The sequence below is a fragment of the Bombina bombina genome, chromosome 3 (genome assembly GCF_027579735.1).
Source record: "Bombina bombina isolate aBomBom1 chromosome 3, aBomBom1.pri, whole genome shotgun sequence".
In the NCBI taxonomy this organism is placed as follows: domain Eukaryota; kingdom Metazoa; phylum Chordata; class Amphibia; order Anura; family Bombinatoridae; genus Bombina; species Bombina bombina.
This window is the reverse complement of record NC_069501.1, coordinates 601,952,114-601,958,274: the sequence shown is the minus strand read 5'-3', so window position 1 is coordinate 601,958,274 and position 6,161 is coordinate 601,952,114. Positions and strand designations below refer to the sequence as shown.

The window sequence follows — 6,161 nt, the reverse complement described above, 5'->3', positions numbered from 1 at the left end:
CGCATTTGAAACTGTATGCACACAGCGATATCTGCCTGTGACGAAATTATTCTCTTATTATTATGGCTAATAAAGGTACACAGACGGATGGTGATCAGCTTCTGTTTTAGACCGTTATTTTGACCACTATGAACAAATGTGAGAATGGAATCCTCTGCTCACCAATAATTATGGCCAATGGAAGCTCACATAAGACACAGTGACATAGTTACTTTGTTACCATACTAATAAGTGATGACCGTTGAAAGCGTAATACTCACAAAGACTGATAGATACCCTGAACATTTGCATTAGTTTACTCTGGTATTATGTGACAAAGTAGTTGTCTAACCCTTTATTCTTGCTCTACTTAGTGTCTTAATATGCATAGACTGATATGTAGTATACCTAATGGTCCGCTTTGAGACTCGGATCGACAGTGGTGACACCACAAAGTCTTGCTGTTTATTTTTACGGGTGTAGAAACACATGCATATATAATAATCAATCTTGAATGATGCAATGAGAATAAAGATAAGCATTTCGACATAGCATAACTTTATGGTAACTTTGACAACATTTGTTTTACCGCATCGATTGGTAACCCTCGTTTCTAACCTGAGAGGATAAATTACATTTATACTGGAAATATAAATAATCATCAAGAGAGGTACATAGGGCTTTATCGTCACAGACGAATTGACATCGTAATATACATAGCTGCGACTGCGTATTGGCCCCAGATTGTATTTAACACATCAGCCAATCGGATCGCACATAACGAATAAGCCCACATTTACAGCGTAATCATTGGTGCTCAGTAGGGCGGTCCTATCTAATGCCTGTTATTGGGTGTAGAACCGTCAGTAGTGCGCTATAAGAAGGGGTGGCACCCGGGCCTCGGTTTGTCTTGCCACATTGAGAAAGGCTGTAGTAAACAGCCGAAACGCGTTTGTGTTTAAAAGTAAGCACTTTGGTGCACTTATTGGTTTTTTTAACATTAGTTGTCTCTTGTCTCTGTCACCTGAAGCCGAGGGAGCAGTTATCGGCCAGGAAACAGGGAGACAAGATGACTCTTATTAGGTATTTCTTGTAAATAAGGTTGTGTTCTAACTCTTTAACTTATAATCATTAAAATTTAAGTTTTAATTCTTTACTAGTAGTAGGAATGAGTGCTAACTAAACCCCTTTCTTGAGGTCCTTTGGCCTTTATCTTTCTAAGTTTAGTTTAATTGTGGGGCTAGCACCGGATTTTCAATCCATTTGTTCCACTATAATTTACTGTATCTAGTGCCAGTTTTTCACTCCTTTACAATGTTTTTAATGTCCCTTTAAGTCCTAACAAAACTTCCAGTATAAATCCTGAGTTTTCAGTGCTTATGTGTTGGGAATAGATTATTAAAATTATATGAACATGTGATTACCTCTGGGGTGACCAGCCATACTAATTAGCATATGTAATTGTGCAGTGTAGCTAAGAAACTACAGGTGCTAGGTCTGTCATTATTTAATAGTAGAGTCCACACATTTAGAAGCCTTTATGTCTGTATCAATTTTATATTAATTATAGTTGATCTGAACTATACAAATAGGGTGTCCAGTATTTTAGCAGCTGTCCAGTACAATCTGTACAAAAATACTGGACACTTAAAGACCACTGACAGCTAAATGTAAAGGGCCTTTATGGATTAGAAATATGGCTAAAAAAAAAAAAAGTTACACATTGCATTTTCTACTATATGTGTTACTGGCAACGAAGGTGTTAAAAATATATGTGGTGTGATCAAGGGTGGAGCCTAAGGTTGAGCTTTTGTGGGGACATTGTGTGAACCAAGCTACGTCCCGTGTCCATAGGTCGTCAGGTATTTTTATGGATCACAGCTGGAAACCCTATGTGCAATGTGGGGTATTCAGGCTAGAAAAAACTGTGGAGCAATATTATACAGCAAACAGAATAATGAGGGCAAATAGACTGTATAGATAAAGGCATATTATTACACAATATGGTTTAGTTGCAGTGCGGGTTCTGTAAAATTCCCCATAATACTTAGTCTTAAAATAATACTTATGTTCCATGCAACAGGACAGACGTTATCCAAAGTTTGTTGGAGAAATATCATATAAAAGATAAAAAAAGTACCACAAACTTATATTTAGATAAAACTGCAATCAAATTCAGAGAATACAGCTTATTGTACACTTTCCTTATGGACGTCATAATATGGAACAGTAATTATGGATTTGCTGTGCCAGCTTACAGCATAGCAAGACAACATTTGTAAAGATTCAAACAAATGGGCCTAGAAAATCACTAGAGAAATATCTTAAAAATCAGATTCACAAAATGGGCTACATAGATTGTCTTATTTTTGTCAGTTAACATAACATTGTAGAATACCCACCCTAGTTTTTCAGTATTAGGGATATTATAGGGACCTGTACATGCATAATGAGGAAGAAATACTGGATAGGTCACCCTACTCTGTCTTGTCCAACACAAAGATGTGATAGCAGTTTCACGAGGGGGAAACTTCTCAAAAACACCTGCATGAATAGCCTCCAGCACTGATGAAAATTGTTTTCATGCCCCAGAAAACAAGACAAACTATAAAAGTAATTAGCTGCACCACACTGCCCATGCAGAGAGGAAAAAGCCTGGCAAGACTATTTAAACAACCCTCAAGTTGCATGTCTCTTGCCACACTCCTGGATGGATGTATCAACCTGTTTAGGTATTAGAACACAGGTAAAATAATGGCCATAGTGGACTGTATTATTGGCCACACAACTGCACATCTTAGCATGTAAACATTCTTAAATTTAATAAGTGATGTCACAATAAGGTTCCATGATCTACCTGAACCCCACCATAATTTAAAGCCTGACTGTGCAGCTTTATTCACAAGATTGAGTCTACTTAGCAAACTTCAAACACCACTTCCCCTCACTCATCCCTGCCCTCACCTGTAGTAATAGCACTATTAATATTTACATGTGCTAGAACCAAAAAGGAAACTCCCACACCCGCACTGCCCTACCTATTCCCCTACATCGACTCCCCCAATGGGTTGATTTCACTGTCAAGATTTTGATTAATGTTAAAGACTGCCCCCTTGGTAAGTAGTTCTCTCTCTGTGACACTGTCAGGACACTCTTTCTCTCTGTGACACTATCCACTGAGCTGGCCTTCATTTTGCCTCCAGCTTCATAGTTGTAGTGATGGAGCAGTAGAATGGATACCCCAACAATTAAGCTGGAACGGAAAGTTCAGGGTCACTAATCTCAATTGTTCTTTAGACTTTACAAAAGAAGAGACATTCTGCAAGTCAACTGCTTGGATGTAGTGACAGAGCATTGTCAGCCATGAGGAAAGCCACATCATGGTTGCAGGCTTTGTCAAAGACGATGAAACCAACATTGGCATTTGCCTCACACACACAGAGCCATCCTCTATGGTAAAGAGGTCAATGCCCCACACATCCATTCCAAGAAAGTTGGAGACCTGAATCGCCTACTTCCCCTGCTGAGAGTACATATTTTCTTGATGCCTCCTCCCTACTAGAAATAAATTGCTCAGCATTCAACAATCTGTGGAGTAGCATGGTACCAATGACACAACCCCCAATTACGATGACTCCCATATGACTACCATGTGACTCCTGCACATACTTCTGGAGTAGGTAAGGTGCTTCATGATGAATCAGGTGACTCAGGTCTGCTAGGTAGTGCTTGCCCTGGGGTCAGGAACACTGCTTTACCTCTGAGGCCTTGTGTGTTTTACACAAGCACTGGGAATTCCAGCACTTCAGCTTCTTCAATAGTCTTTGCATATTGTTTGTGGCCCCAATAGCAGAATGTGTTCGGTAGTGGTACCCATAACTAGCAAGTTCTTGAAAAGTCCAGAATATTTTGACGCAGTTGAGGATGGCCTGAGTCCTGTTCATGGGTTGGCAGCCCATCGCCTCTAGGTGTCTAAGAACCGTTATGTCACGGTTACTGTGTACCCATGGAGTGGGCACATGCACAACCACCAACTGGGGGAAGGCAGAGATCAGCTCACCATTCATATGCATCCCAAGGCAGCCTTATTCAATAGTCAGCATAACCTCATCCATAAGCAGCGATCTGAACTCCAGCTCCTCCTCATAGGACTTGGCTTTGAGAGCGCGCAGGATTTCTTTAAGCAAACACAACCAATTCAAGAGGACAAGTAATCCACTCAAAGAGTCGGTCAAATGCTGCTGCACTCTCTCTCTGCACTTTTGCCTCCATCCCTGGCTCTCTGTTCATCCTCAGTCAGCTGCTTGCTTTACCAGTCCCCAGATCCCTCACAGAGTATACAATTTTAAACAACTTTCCAATTTACTTCTATCATCAAATTAGTTTAATTATATAATAGAAGTAAATTGGAAAGTTGTTTAAAATTGCACATTCTATCTGAATCATTAAAGATTAATTTTACCTTTGCTGTCCCCTTAAATCCAGCATTTTAAATAGGTCTTCAGCGAAGCTGCTGCTTGACACAGAGTTATCATGCTTGTCATAGTTTTTTATTCATATTTTTTTCTTTTATTATCTCGTTTATTAAAATCAATGTCCCCTCCAAGTCCTCTTTAATGCACACTCTTTTCTTGTTAATCTCTTCTAGAATGAGGAGATGTATGCCTGAAGAGAGCATTGCTTTTTTCTGTAATTTTCTTTTTTTAAGGGACATGAAACACTAAATAAATGCTAGATATAATAAAGCATTCACAGAAAAGATTAGTCCACGACTAACATGTAGATGTATTTTTTAAAGTTTCATTAGTTGTTTAAATATTGACAAAATAAGTGTAAACTTTTAGTGTCTATAAAACAATGGGAGCTGCCATGTTGTAACTTAGGTTACCTTTTCTGCTGTGGCCAATTAGGGACAATTATAAATAGATCACTAGAGTGTGCAGCCAATGGCTGTATGGAATATAACAGTGTTCTGCACTTCTATTTCTAACAGGAATTGAAAAGCTCACAATTTCAGTTCCAGGAAAATAAGGAAAGTATATTGCAGATTTTTTTCTATATACAGGATTGATCATTTTATATTACTATCTCAAAGTGTTTAATGTTGCTTTAAAATGGAAAACTCTCTGGTTGCTGCTATGTCATTATTGTCATAATTGTAGACCGTTGTTTATTTCTGTGGTTCCCAGCTAGTACATTTTTTACCAGGCTCTACCACACCATTGATGTCCTGTCCCCTAACCAGTACACGGGTTTGCTTTTAAGATAACTTATGCCAAACAGGCAGATATTGTCTTAGCAAATAAGAGCATATGGCACCAGCATTCCAGGTTGTAAAGTGATAATCAAACTATGTTTAGTTCTCCAGGTAAAAAGAGAAAGACAGAGATTTGTTCCTCTTTTGGATTTGAAGCTGGAGAAAGAACTGTTTAATAGGAGACATCACCTTTCTCAGGAGCAGAGATTTTAGCCAAACTGTCCTTGAAAGACAGAAGAGGTTGCTCTGTACTTTTCTTCATGGCTCCCCTGTTGTCTGCACCTTTCTCATGTTTCCCCTTATTCATGTATTTAGACCTTCTTAATGCCACATTATCATCATTGCTGGAGGTTTCAGAATATGAAGATGTAGCAAATTTGCTCATCAGTAGCTGTTTGTATATGAATTAATCCTCTGTTGCCTAGGAACCAAAGCTTTGTGTTCTCCATGAAATCTATATAATTTTGAGCTTTTCTGCCTGTTTCTAAAGCATGGTTGCAACTAGAGAGCAATTCTGCCTGAACTCCTAGAGCTACAAGAACACCGAGTCTGCTCATAGAACAGATTTCTCTTAAGACCGCAGCTTCTTAAAGGGACATTAAACCCACATTTTTTCTTTCATGATTCAGATAGAGAATACAGTTTTAAACAACATTCCAATTTACTTCTATTATCTAATTTGCTTCATTCTTTAGCTATCCTTTGTTGAAGAAATAGCAATGCATATGGGTGAGCCAATCACACGAGACATCTATGTGCAACCACCAATCAGCAGCTACTGCGCCTATCTAGATATGCTTTTCTGAAAAGATTATCAAGATAATAAAGCAAATTAGATAATAGAAGTACATTAGAAAGTTGCTTACAATTGCATGTTCTTTCTAAATCATGAAATAAAACAACATTTGGGTTTAATGTCCTTTTA

The 6,161-nt window shown here is 38.5% G+C and overlaps 1 pseudogene; it reads right to left on the bottom strand.

Moving 5' to 3' along the window:
* Positions 1-3,559: 3,559 nt before the first annotated feature.
* Positions 3,560-5,621, bottom strand: LOC128652444 (beta-citrylglutamate synthase B-like; annotated as a pseudogene).
* Positions 5,622-6,161: the final 540 nt, after the last annotated feature.